The 15,050-nt window shown below is 38.9% G+C and overlaps 1 protein-coding gene across 1 annotated transcript in view; it reads left to right on the top strand.

Moving 5' to 3' along the window:
• Window positions 1–7,566: 7,566 nt before the first annotated feature.
• Window positions 7,567–15,050, top strand: part of LOC117236784 — a 35,523-nt gene continuing 28,039 nt past the window's right edge. The window contains exon 1 of the mRNA XM_033500039.1: window positions 7,567–7,886. The gene's annotated coding sequence lies outside the window, so the exon portion shown is untranslated. The remainder of the gene's footprint in view (window positions 7,887–15,050) is intronic.

The following is a 15,050-nucleotide window of genomic DNA, read 5'->3' as shown; positions in this document are numbered from 1 at the left end:
ACTGCTAAAAATGAAAAATCTTCTCCCTCGGCTTATCTCCGTGTTCTCCAGGATACATATGTATTTATCAGAGCGACGTCGAGGAAACGCGAGCGATATTATGGAAATATTACTTTATACGCTTTATGCGTTTCTGTACCCATCTACAAAGTAAGTATATTCATAAGGTATGCACGTGCAGAGTCAAGGTAGTCATCAAGTTTGAAAACAATTGAAGGGGCAAATTCATTCTGCCTGAAACTATGCTCTCCCCTTTAAATCCAATACACTCGCGTTCTCGTTCTTATCTTCTATACACCATACGATGGTATATGTAAGAATGGGATGTCCCGAAGGTGAGAGCGCTCCTCTATCTCGAAACAGATATTTCTACAATTTTCGTAGCATACATTCCCTACGTGCGAGGGTAATTCGAGCGTATAACGTCGCCTGAATTTCCTGCTCCGACAAACAGCTTAAATGGGATCATGTCCGACATATCCGTCGGAGAACGATCATGTACCGGAAGACAGAAAGAAACTGCATATTTCACATTTCGGTTAAATTAATTCGTGAATCCAGGAACGTGCAAGTAAAAGGTTCTTCTTGGAAAACGAAGTAACGGCGGAAAATTATTCATATAATCGTCGTTAACATTTTTTCGATCAAAATGTTCGAAATAAAGGCACGACAGGTCTGCATAGAATTTTCCATCGATTCCCAAGGGATGACAGCTTGGAATTTTTGAATAAACTTTCCAAATAACATTTGCATCGAAAAGCGAAGTGGAAGCGATCTGTGCGATGTCAGCAGAATCGGTTTCACGACCGACCGAAAGAATGCGTGGAAAATAGGTCGGAGGAATATCTTTTATTCTCTAAGGGGCGTCAAGTGTGTTGGCCCCATGATAAGATGGTCGTCACAGTAGTTCGCGAGTCACCTTCTTTCAAATATTCACGACATTTCGAGATCGGTCCGCTCGTTCTTGACATCTCGTTTCTTAGAAACAATCGTGTTTCCTTGTTGGTTACTCGTGACGGGGTAACGGTCGAAATTTATCAGGTGAATAATTCCGAATCCTTTGTATATTTTTTCGATAATTGCTCAGTTTATTATATCTATCAGTGAGCAAAAATAAATTGAAAAATTATCACGCGACGTATTCGCGCGCGATATTATTCATTTACACGGAATTAGCTTGCTATTGTACGCATTTGCAAGGCAAATAACCGGAACAAATACATTCAAATCTTCATTTTCATAGGTGCTTTTTCAAAAACGTCATCCTTTAATCCTATTGCGGTGTACCGAGACTTAATCAAAGTGAAACAGAAAAGAGTAGATTCGAAGATGATGAGAGACGAATGGACAGCCTTTGCATCAAGGTTGAATGGAAGGTATAACAAAGTGACCGCTAATGGAAGAAGCATTTTAAGAGAATGGAAAAAAACGATACTAATAGTATCCTCGATTCGACATCTATGGAGAAGCGCATACCTTTCAAGGGGTAATAATACAAAGAATGTAGTGTACCACCGAGGAAGTGGCTTTTTTTTTTATAAAGATAAGCACGGAGCTATTAAAAGGGTTAATGAAGGGCGCAGGAAATTTGATTTATCTGCCGTTAATAGGCTAGATGATATTTATTCTTTAAAAAGGGGAACGATTGACGATAAAAATAACGACAACGACAACTTGTCGAACGGGATCGAATCGATTCTTCTAAGAAGTTCATTAATACAGTTTGTAAGTTGATTGTCTGTCCGTGTTGGGTGGAATTTAATTCCAAAGCTCATTTTCATGGCAAATATCTTGCCGGCAGGCAGTACTGTTTTGATTGAAATCGAAATTCGATTCCGAAGAGAATGAAACTTGTTTAGTGGCGTAATAAACGATTCATTCTTTTACGTCATCCTTCGCACATCCCATTCCATTAACTGCAATATAGTAATTTAAATCTAAAGAGACTTTGACAAACGTGATTGTCAGTCGATCCAAGGGAATATATTTGCAATCTTCGGTAACGGGAAATATTTACAAAAAGGATCCCGATCAGACTCCGTTCGACGTGGTAAATCGTTCAATCACTGATTCCAAACTTCTCACCATCGTTTTACGAATTCTGGAACGATGATGATAACCTTGAAAAAATCTGAATTTCGTTCCATACATAAAAGAATCATGCGCTATCTATCTAACAATAAGATTATACTTATACGTCTGTTCAAGTATCTTGGGACAGTCTCAAGGTATTTTGAGATTTACACGATAAAGAAAGTACGCGCTACTAATGTCTTAATGATTTCGTTGAAAAATGAATGTATTAGGTTTAGACGAAAAGTGTCTTTCTTTCGCAGACGTGTTTTTTACAACTGTGCACCTTCATACAAACGTAAAACCAAGTCCGTGAAATGTCGCGGTGTTTATCTCAACAGAACAAAATGGATCGTACGTAATTCGATAAAGTAATATAAAACAAAAAACGGTATGCGTCTATTATTTCCTCATAAAACGAAAGAAACTTTTCGGACAACCTAATAATTTAAAATCCACAATCTACGACAAATACCAAAGTATTTATTTAAAAAAAACAGCAAATATTCTAAGACTTTCTAGCATAAGTGGATAATCAAAGCAAATTTCGAAATTCTCCCAATATGTGCTAGTAAAAGTTTCCTTTAATTTTATGGACACTTGACGACAGAATTTCCCAAGATAAAATTTTAAGTAGACTTTCTTATAAATTCTCGAATTTTATGCGGCAAGTATTATACCTAGTGGGCCAGTAACAGTGCAGCCACTGTTACTTTCTCGTTGAATCCTTAAGAAGTGTTTACAATTATCTCGAACCTAATCTCTATCTCAAACAACGATCGTGTGTTTACAAACGAAGTGGGGGGCGTGCCAAAAGCTAACTGGCGATCCCGCAAACAGCATTATGATACTACAAACAATGTTTCAACCTGCTGGAGCATTTATGATAGTTGGGTCAGCTGGCTTTGTTTCAAAGCCAAACTCCAAAGCTTACATGACAAAGAGAAGAATTAAATTATCAACGAAACGGATATCGGCTCTTACACTTGCAATCCTAAGTCGTAAGTTTAAGCTGACAACTGTACGCGTAGTTTAATTAATTTTATTCTGACGAATTGCACGGTCGTGCTCGCCGCGGAAGAGTTTCATCGCGTTCCACGTACTCGGTGCTCGGAAGACGTTCCAAGAACGTACAATAACAATCTCGAGAAAATTACTCCTTGTTTCAACTTCAGGTACATACTCATAGCTATTGGATACGATCCTTGGCGATCGTGCAATTCTGATAGAACTATACATAAGCAGCGTAGTTGAGAAATAAAATCATCTGCTAGCTGTTCCAATATGATTTCCAACGAGTTCATAAATTGGAAGACATACATACGATTCGGTATTATCGTCCAGTTTCCTTTTCTTCGGTGAACAATTCCAGTCTTGTCTATCATTTATTTGCGGAATAGATTTTAACTTAAAGATCAATACAAAATAATGGAATGGAAAGGGAAGACGATAAATTTATGAAATTAGACTATTGAGTTAGTTTGCATGATCTTCAAGGCAGGAGCAAGCTTTAAACGATATTATATAGTCTTAAGGATATCTTAAAATGATCTTGGAATTTTGTGATTTTGCATGTCTTTTAAATGACCTTATATGATCTTGATTGAAACATTCCAATGATATCGAATAATTTTCGAATAATATTCGAAAGCACAATGACAGTCAGTGGGACGTACTTTTGCTACGGGATCTGCAAAGAGAAATTTAGTTTCTCGTTAGCTGGTTATAACCGGATTAACTCATCGCTTTTCAACTCTTCCAGCGCATCTTAACGCTGCTTTTAATTAGCGTAGAGCGAAGCAATCGTTAAATTCTCTACGAAAATAATAAAGGTCGACAAGGTTTTGATTATTTGGACAAGCCGTATGATAAAGTTAAAGTTAGCCGTATGGTCAAGTTAGGATGACGTGTAACATGCTGCAGGTATCTACGAAGAGGAATATTCAACGAGTCGTGTTGTGACGCCCCAGTAAAATGTCGTGGATAAGTAAAAAATGTTGCACGACAATGCACGCAACACGACACACGGTGTATGTACCGCTATCTTGAAATAAATTACTTAATTTAAACATCGCGTTAAGGTGGAATTAAATATTTCAAAAGGGAAATTGATCTAATCTCTAAGCAATTAGACGCACTACTAGATATCTCCATCTGTGCGACTGTACGTTGCACTAAACTTGGCACTTTGAACACGGGCACCATCGACCTTTTTAACAGCATCAAATTACAACTGTCAGGGACAGAATTGATCTAGCTAAAAGCGCGCTTTATTAAGCTGTTCATTATCGGAAATTGACGAGTCACGCTTGCAAAATTATAGAAGCACGCTCTTTTCTCTGGTTCGTTAATCTTTTGGTCGAAGTTATTGGTGTCAAAAATCACACATAGTCAGCCGCTTTTAATTCCATTTAACGCATCGCTGAAAATCGTTATTTTTATTTCAACCTCAACCCGATGCACCTCGCTGGAAACACTATAAACACTGTAAACGATTCCAACTATTTCGCTCCGTTTCGATTAACAAATCGAAAAATCATTAAGATTACCGTCGAGCAGGAATTGCTACGCCTTTCCTACAAGTGGAATTGGTTTCGTGAAATCCAATGCCGACGATAGAGAGTTGACAACGAACCTTTGCAAACGACAAGTCTAACTTCAAATTAACTTCATGTTTGGAATTGTGCAAGTGCCCTTGTTCGAAGTTCGAATAGGGTCAGATAATTTCCACCTTCTATAGCGTGAATAACGATTTAATTGGGCAACGTCGATACTAGACAGATTTTAAAAATAGGCGACCGTAGTATGAGATTGCAGGTGTTCCTCGTATTTTAAATCATTTAGTATTCGCGATGAAATCTCCTTTCTTGTCGACAACGTCCTTGCTTGTACATCGCAGAGGGAAATAATTGAGGATGCCATACAGGTTACAGGAGATTGACTAGCATCGAAGGAAATAATGCTGAAAGAAATTTGATACGAAACTTTTTTTATCCTATTACCGTCCTATCGCTCCTTCGTTTAAGGTTGAAGTTCATATTACGCGGCTGAAAAATGCTTTCGCAGCACGTAACCAATGATAAACCAAAACATCAGTTTCGAGATGAATTCCTCTGTCAAAAAGTTTGACATTTAGCGGTATTCTTCCTTTATCCTTTTTTTCCTTTTTTCTCGAGAATTCTGTGCAGACGAGTTGAAAAGGTTCACGTTTGTAATGAGAACTGATGGGAAACTGGTGGTGGGGAAGTGCGAAGAGTCAGAAACCAACACGATGCTATGACGATGAAAAACCTGAAAAAATGGCTACGTTTAAATTATAAAATTTCCTCAAGATCGTCTCCTATGAACGATTGCAACAGGCAGATGGATATTTAATCAATTCAATGAAAATGGATTGTAAACAACGTACAGTGAATATTTATGTATGTTTCGCGATACGAAAGAAAGAATTTAAATTTCCAATGTCTGCGAAGTTCCGAGTAACCACGTGTATCCGATTGTTGCCTCCAGGCGGTAAAAATACCGATAGAAATATCTCAGTAAATAAACTCTGTTTATGCTGCATCAACGAAATAAACATTTCTTCTTCGTCTTTGGTATTAAATGAGCCACGAGTGCGTTATGCGTACTTTTTACGATGGGAGAGGATTCGAATGTCACACGAATGTCACAATATCCGTGTTAAAGGTATCGTGAAAAATTCGTTGCATTTTAATATTAAACGCTATGGTACACGGAATTTTCTTCCTTTTCTTTTTATTCTGTCTGTCGGAGAATAAACTAAACGTTTCATCTAATTATACGCAATTATACGTAATTATAAGAAGGAAATAAGTACACTAAACAGAAATGTGACAATAATAACCAACGGCATGTACACAAAGTGTACACGGTCGACAACATGTAGAAAGACAAAGAAGAACGCGTTTTTTGTTCGAACCGTTTGATCAGGCTGTAGTCGCGACGTACAAAGAACGTCTGTTCAACTATTTAGTCGTTAAAAGTCCCGCGGGCATCGAGGATTTTCCACCGATAAAATCACGAAACGTGAGAATAATTATATGAAAAATGTACAACAAAAGGACGATTTGATCGCATTATCGAGAAAAAATAGACGATTAACCCTTGCTCCTACGGGATTTCCTGTTTGTCGTGTCGTGTTTTCGTAACATAACGGTATAGCCAGGGTAAAAAAATAACCACGCGTCTAATTTTATCGAAGCATGAAGCGTTCGCCAATAAAAATGCAGCGGGTGTACATACGTTAAAATTTCAACGAGAATTTAGATCCTACTTATTAAGATCGTAACGATCGCTCGATTTCGTTGCTTCCGTTTTTCATGCATAACCGATGCCACGGTAATTTTCTTTGATATATTACAGAAGTCCATCGATCATGCTGGTCAAACTGTATTCCTTTCGAAGCAGAGGAATCGACCTTTGGGTCGCATAAAAATAATCCCTTTATTGCAATACCTACTTTAAAATGCTACTTCCCTTCCTGGTTTCCGTTTCTTTGTAACGTGCTGCGATGTATTTTTAACGAAAGATTCGATTCTCTCGTAGGTCCATGCAGACTGAAAATCAATTAGCTAAGGAAAAGATGAGATAAACAAACAACGATCATGTATTTATTTTCTTACGCAATCATTTCGTAAGAATTCAGAGTGCTTACCAGAGAAATTAAAAACTGTGCCAAGTTACGGTGTAGAAGATTCATAATAGATGATAAATTCATGCAGTACGAAAAAATCTGCTCCCTTAAAGACAAAAGAGCTATTAAACATTCCAAAACTCTTTAGGACAGGCGAAGTTTCATTCCGCTGGTGCCTGGAAACTCTAGCGCGGATAAAGCGATCGTCAACCGAGAAGATGCAAAATGAGGATAAATCAATTAACCTACCATCAACTTTGTTTAAGGTGTGAGTCGTGCTGCTGTAACGCTATCGCATTGCTTAAACAAAACGGAAGGAAATTCGCCGCTAGATAATATAACTTTTCAAGACAAATAATTCATTTGGTATGTTTATAATGTACATCCGATTAATATCAATACTGTGCTAATATCGTGAATGTTTTGTGATTTTTCAAGATCTTCGTACGACGTTGTTTCGGGAATGCAAAACTCCAAAAACAAAATAAATTATGCACATGGAATGTTCTTAAACAACGTCTGCCGGATATTCCACTTTATACAAATAATACCAATTATATTCCTTTCCTTCGGTAAGTTAGTTCCTTCCACAAATTTAAATAAAACTCACAAGTTCTCATCTTACGGCATAATCGATAGCCACTTCATCCACGATTTTTCTAAAAGTTCTACCATACTTCCAAACGATTTTAATAAATTAAGATCAATCACGAAAGGATCGATGAGACGTACAATCGTCGTAGAATCGCGTCTAAGGTTGAGCCCACAATCACGGGGCGTATCAGTGAGAGCGTCTCCGTTCTGCGCGTCATGCTATTCGCTGGACTGAGCTGCGGGGCGCGTTCAGTCTGCTCCAAGCCGCGACTGCGATAACCTGCGCTGCGACCGGCTGCCGCGACGAAAACAAACCAACCCCCGGGATACCTTGTCGTCAGAATCGAATAGAAAGTCAAAATTGTATCTTCTATCAACATCGAGTAACTAGATTTGTTTGTCGGGCAACCTTTCGACAAGAATCGAGTACGCCTCCGTTTGCAATCTTTTGCCAATCCGCGAGCTAAAACTATTTTAACATATGATACCAACGGGAGAACGTGATACCTCGCGATCGTACTCCTTGGTGGACATGAACACGTTACCACCGTTTTCGTACACGGAGGTAAGTCGACTTGGAAAGTTTCGTCTTCGAGCTGCTTGTCATAGAGTGCATGCCTCTCGGTGTAATTGATTTTACAACAGAAGAGTCGTTCAAATAATAATCGCCTCGAACTCTTTTCGTGCTCATTATTTGTTAATTTTTCCGGAATTTTAGTCTCTCGGTGTTCTCTAAAGGAAACTACGTTTGATTCTTTCAATTACGTTTAACTGTTGTATTGCTACGAACATCAGCTGACCTCATAGAACGTTACTCCGTTTCGCAAGGGCAAAACACAGAATTTGGTTCGAGGTGAAACAGCTTTTCAAATGGCCTAACTACGTTTCACGTCGAATGGATGGCTTAGTGACATAGAACGGAAGATCGATTGTGACAATAGCGACACTTAGTGTTGACTTTTCGCGGGGATGTTATTGACACGAGAACGGAAACGGAAAGGAGTAAATAACTCAAACGAGCTGGTTGAGCAACCTCTAAAGCACAGCGACTCTCACCGACGTGATTAAACCGCTCGTTTTTTTGATGGTCCATGAAAGAATTCGGGGAAGAGCCGTACGCTATAGTTGTTCAATGGAAAAAGCCAAATGCCTGACATATAATTATGCCTCGTGCAGCAGGCCTCTCTTTTAAAGGCGTTTGTAAACAGAGGGAATGTGTTTGGGCGTTGACCCTGTTCTTGATGCGCTTAAAGTCTTGTCCTAATTATGTTAATTTCCTTTCATCGCGAATTTTCGCTGCTTAAGTTTCGCTGGTAAAACGGAAAATTTTTTGCAATAAAAGATTCAACGTACAAGTGGGTCAAGAACGTAGATATCTCGTGGCTTTAGGGTGGTCAGAGTGTAGAGCGAGTAAGGACACGGAAGCCAGGCGAGGATTTCATCGCAGTGTAAAGGGAGAAATAGCAGAAAATAATGTTTAAAGAAATTAGTACAGACTAATTCGAGCTTAATTCATCGAACTGCAGCATTGATTCTGCGAAATTCTTCGTTCGCGATAGTGAATTGAAATTACAGGGACATTCGCATTCCTTCTAATTTTACCGCTACAACGATTGATTGGATTTAATTGCTAAGCGTACGCGGGGAATGGAGCGTCAAATAAAATTGTGTTTCTAGAACATATCCCTGTAACGATATCCTCATGAAAGAAATTTCAATGGATTTTTAAGAATAATCATGCCATATTCATAATTAACATTTATCTGTATACTTACTTCCTTTTGACAATGAAGAGCGGTACTTACAAAATTCGGTCCTATATACAAAATACATTGCATGCTTCTATTGAGAGAGAATCGCTATATCGTATTAATTTTCCTCTTCTTTTTCACGAAAATTTTTCTCTCACATCGCAATCCTTTGATCGAGCTCTACGCAGATGGTTCAACATGAATTCGTTTTGGAAAGATAACAGAATATTTTTTTCTGCTCGTGGCCTTTATAACATTATGCGTTTCTCGTTCAAAATCCGATCAAGATTCTCTTAATGAATTCCGGCACAAAAATTTCTTCTCTGACTAAATTTTCCAGATAAAATTAAACGTCTGGCCTCGTTCGTTATTTCAAGCGACATCGTTAATAGTGATGTAAAGTTATTTTCATCAATGGTATTAACAAATATTCCTTTACAAAAATATAAACTATATACCGTGTACATCGTGCATATAGTTTAACTCGAGATCAAACAAATCGACCTCTCGAAAAGATTTAATATTTTCATGGATATATCAAGGGAATCAAATTTTTAATCCTATCTCTTCAACATTTTTTACGCTACTTAATAAAAATTCATTAAAATAAATCACGACGAAGAAGACACGGTCAAAGGGACCCAGTCCTTTTCTTCGTTTAATCACAAGCTTTTTAGAGAAAGCCTATTAATATCATTTTTTGTTTTTCATCTCGTCTTGAGAACGAAACGCGAAGCAGAAGACCTTCGCTATTAACATTCTACATCCGTGAATACGTAATACCGTGAAATGTGTGCCCATGCCCCGGCAACAAATTACACTAAAAGATTCTCGCGATTTCCTAAGATTTTCCATAGCAAGCTTTGCAACGTTGCACCGTCTCTTGCTTTCTGAAGCGTATTTCGAAATCACCCTCTCTGTATGCAATCGTTTCTTCAAAGTATTCATCCTCGATTCTTCGGTTCGTGGAATCGCAAACGCGGATCGTGAAACTAATCGACTAATTTCAGAAATACACGGTGTACTTAACTCTCAAAGTTCTAGTACCGCGTATGTTCAATTAATATCGAAACTTACGACCCCTTTATCACTGGAATCGTATTTTTTACTATTTAGCTTCTCTGCAAACGCGCTCGAACTTCGATGTTATCTCGTTCGATCGCATAGATTCTCGACACGTTGCCAAAAAAAAAAAAAAAAAAAAGGTGAGAAAATAGCAATACGATTTCGGTACGAAGAATATACTTCATATGCGAACACGCTTGACTATTCATTAAGATTCTCGTATAATAAACGTTAATTATCCATTCCACGATCTCAGCATACGATCTGCTGTTTTATGGATGAGCGGTCGTGATGCGGGACACCCGCGTTGCGACGCGAAATTTTTCATTTATATACCGAGAACTTTTCACTCGGTCGTCCGTTTAAAGAAAGCATATGTTCTTATAGCAAGTGGCAGGTGCGTGTATATCTGTGACTAAAGTGGCCGTAAGGTAGACAGCAGGTCTATTCACACGAGCTCATCTAAATCTAAAATGTTAGTCACCAACTCGTTGGTTCGCGCTGGATACGCCTTCCACAATATACCGGCTGACACGTGAAAGACTGATACTACTGTACCGACAACACGATTTTTTGGGACGCTCTATCGCGTCCGACCACGACCAATCGGCTTGATAGAAAATAAGTGCATTACGTTCTATTTTTGTTTGCACAATATCGATCGCGAATCGTCAGTACGCCAAGTCGTATAGAGTCAGTTACGTGTTACATTTACAGGGAGGAAACGTAAACGCGCAATCAGTTCATCAATGCTTTACAAATCTACTCGTTTTCCAGTTAAATAGCTTAAAATTTAATCCACGCGTAACATTGTACAATGTTTCGTATCACTAATGGAATTGAAACGTTTAATGCTCTCGATTGACAATTTCCCAATTCACATACCACGAACAAGTACGACGTTCCGTATTTTTCCTTTCTTGTGAAATGATAGCGTTTGGAAGTAATAGAGAGACTAAATTGGGTAAAGTATTGCGTCAATATAATCGTGTTCGTGAATGTGAATAATTTGAGTAACCGAATTAATTACCATCGTTAACAGGTATTGGAATATTCCACGTCAAAGAGGAAATGTGCCCCTGAGCGACGTAATCTTGCGTATAAGAGCAAACTTGACTCGCATTCTCCGCGCAATTAGAGGCAGACAAATGATTGTTGCAGACGCATCAGCTTTTATTCAGCATCTCAGAAACTTTGACACACGAGCAAGCAATACAACCTTCAGAAGTGCTCGTGTTCTTACACGCTTTATCGTTTTTATACGACAAGGTGAAACAGTAGGCGAAATATTTTCGCTTTGTTCTTAATCGTGACTGTAGTTCCACCTGGCTCGGGTTCCTTTCTTTGACCGAAAACAAATTCAGAAATGCCGTTCATAGATAAAAACAGAGCTAATTGAAGGCGTAGGTAGCAAGAACTTCTTGCTCGACAAACCCGACGAATCCGATTCAAGCCGCGAGAGCTCTTCAGTATTCACCGTAATTATGCGACCGATTATACACTTTGGTGCAGCATTGCATGATTCTAAATATACTCGGTTTATCGTTCCTTGGTGAAAAGTGAGTCATACATGAAAGCACGGTGTATTATACTTCTCTCTAAATATAAATATTGCCTCTAATATATTCAGTGTCACATCGTGATCGCCATACGCTGAACGCGTTGATATTTTAATGTCATTTTGAGTAACCCAGAAGTGGAGATTTCCAATAGGAATAAACTACACATTTCGATTCATTTTGACGCTTACGTTCTTTTTCACTAGGACAGTATCGATTGTTTCAGCGTTTGCCATAACTTTACAGATTCAGAGATACGATACAAAATTTATTTTCCATCACGATATTGGTTCCATTTTAATTACCACAGCCCTTATAATCTCTTCGTCCTATCCCATGCACAACTTATATTATCATAAACAAATCGATTTCTGTTTTTCTTTTTTCCTTTTTTGACACTTACGACTTTTATCATTTCGATGCTTTGCTTATATTTACAAAAAATGGGATAATCTGATATAGCAAAGCGTGGGATACGTTATCTATCGTATTTTACGAAAGTCAATGCTGTATTGTTAATGCGAACAAAGAATCAGCGAATTAACGGTAGTGAATTCATTAACTTCCATTGTAATTTTAATACCAGTTTACTTTCCGGTAGATTGAACGTTGTTTGTCGGTGACTCGCTGGAATCCAGGTTCATCTAGCGACCGTCGCGAAACCGTATTCCGGTGCGCATCTTCGGATTACTCAAACGCCGAGGAACTCACGGTCCTATGTACACCACGTTTGCATTATGCAAACTTCCTGGGATATGATCGAATTTCAGCTCATATAATTACATTATCCATTCAATTCCGTTCAGACATTATTAAAATAGTTGCGTGTCGATGCATTATCGGAATCCTTATCTGTTGTTATTCGGCACGTTCTTTCTACGAAATACTTTAAATAATCCGTTTAAATCACAATTTTTAACGGAAGATTACATCTTCAACAGCACATTGTTTCCCGCTGTTTCACAAACGGCCACCATTTTCGTAACGTTTAGAATGTCCGCGCCATACAACGCATTAGATTAAACAGCCATCGTTGGAATTATTTGTAAACCTACGTTAAAAGCGGAAAGTACGCCACGTGGATTAACGCAACTCAGCTCAGGTCATTCGTATAAATTCCCAGCGCTACTCGAGGTTGAATAGCTAATGGCCCGAGTTACATTTGTTGTAGTACTTGACTTTCGACTCGGCGGGACTAATGCGATTCGAACGCAGTTTCTACGCTGTTCCGCCAACTTTTCATTCCAACGGGAACGTCAAAGAACGCGAAATAAAAGAGAGACTAAAGAGGACGGGGATTAAGATTCTCGTTTCGGGAACGGAGATTCCGTCTCGCTCCATTTACTGATTACGTGCAGGAAGATCCGATCCATTGAAATCCTTCATCTATCATACGACAATGTTCGATTTACAGAGATGAAAATCTTAAATAGATAAAGACGTGAATTTCTTTAACGCGTTCACCTGCGAAACGATTCGAATCGGCGTCCAATAATTTTTCAAGCGCTGGCTAGTACTTTAGCTATCCAGCGATACTCAGCTTCCTAGAACGGATAAGAAGAAATAAATGGAGCTTACGTCGTGATAAGCATCTTTCATCTTTTCGACCGGATTAAAATTGCTCGCGTAAAACTAAATGAATGCGTTCCGGTGACTTTTTCTAAATGAAAACCTCCGCCAGCCGGCCAACCGTTTAAAGAGAGAGAGTGGCATTTAGACGTTTAACAGATGAAGCGCTCGAAGTTTCGGTCGATTGCCTGTGGCCTTCGCTCGCGCGTGCAACTTTACCCGATTGTCACTATTCCCCTTTTCCCAGATAAATATCCGACAACACGGATATGCCAGAACGTTATTCTACTCTTTTTCATCCCCTTTTTTCTGCCTTTAACAATGCTGTTCTTCCCTTATCTTCAAAATGCATGAAGTTCGGAAACGATGTTCTGTATGAAAAATACGCTGGTAGGATAAACATTAGACAATGAGAGTCTATCTTTATGGTATTCCTTTTATTCTTCTATTTTATACAAGTTTATCGAAAGCAGCTTATTTCTAGGAAAAAGGACTGTATTAAAATATTATCGATTCCGATTGTTTATTTCATTATTTCACGTCTGAAATCTCGTTTTTACTATATCGAGAACATAATATCTAGCCGATCGATCGTTACATCGCTCGTTAAGACAATTAGCGTTAAAATATCGCTCGATATCATTGGTACCTCTTTTTCTTTTTGTCTGGCCGTTGGAAATTTCGCTGCAAAGAATAGACGTCGATAATTTCAATTACCTCCCATTCTTCGAAAAGAAAATAGTTTCCGAACTCCGCACGAGGACTTCGTTACCATTAATAACGTCGTACTAGCGGGGAAACGCGGCTGATTTCAATATAAATTTTTAATCGTTGCACCAGAACGAGTATTCGATTGAACCTATCTCGCCGAGAATTTAAAATCTCCGCCACGTCGAAGACGTTCATTTCCACCATGCCATTGAAATAAATTTCCTACTAGATAGAAGTAGTCAGCCTTCACACATCCACCTTGTTCGACTTCCATTTCTCAAGCAATTTCCTCGTAGCGGATGACCAGACCGTCCTCAACAGTCGCTAAAGTCCCTAACAGTGTTCTAATATTCCGCCAAGCAACATTTCTGAAATTACGAAGAATATGAAGAGTAAAAGGGTATATTTGCCTTCAAAACCAAATAGGAAGAATTTTAGAACTGGATTTTAAATCCTCGTCCCTGTGAAGAGTGGAAAATATGGCTCGTAATATGCTCTCTCCTCACATTCTTCATTTTCTCAAACTCCAGCGTATTGTAGTTTATATTATTACGTTATCGTATTCGTTGCTCGGGAAAAATCCTCGTCCGAAAGGATTAAATTACCAACTTTTGCGATAATGGAACGCATCGATCTTCCCGCAAATTCGTCGTCTTCTCCAGCTTTGTTTCTAACGAAGATCGAACGATCGTTTCACGCGTTCGTCACGCTGAATTTTTCATTTCCGTTCGTCTGAAACGCACTTATCTTCGCCTTCGTGACGGTCGAAACCAGTTGGAAAAATCCGTCTTCAGAGTAATCCAGTCGCAATAGAAATTGAGCCGAACCGTGGCACCATGCACGCGCAGCCAGAGCTCGCTGAAATTGGCCCCGATTCCGTGCCGTTAAACTCATCGGCCCGTTTCCCTCGTCAGCCCCCCGCCACCGGTGGAGACAAATGGATTTCGGGGAAACGATGGAAGAAATTCCGTGGGATGAGCGTAGGATAGACGAGAAGATGAAGGATGATTGTGCTTCCTCTCGTCGAGTAATTGTAATGGGCATTTCTGGAAAAATTCAAAATATTTTTTTGTA

This window comes from Bombus vosnesenskii, unplaced genomic scaffold (genome assembly GCF_011952255.1).
Source record: "Bombus vosnesenskii isolate JDL3184/JDL3185 unplaced genomic scaffold, Bvos_JDL3184-5_v1.1 scf7180000013352, whole genome shotgun sequence".
In the NCBI taxonomy this organism is placed as follows: Eukaryota; Metazoa; Arthropoda; class Insecta; order Hymenoptera; family Apidae; genus Bombus; species Bombus vosnesenskii.
This window is presented reverse-complemented; position numbering and strand designations above follow the sequence as displayed.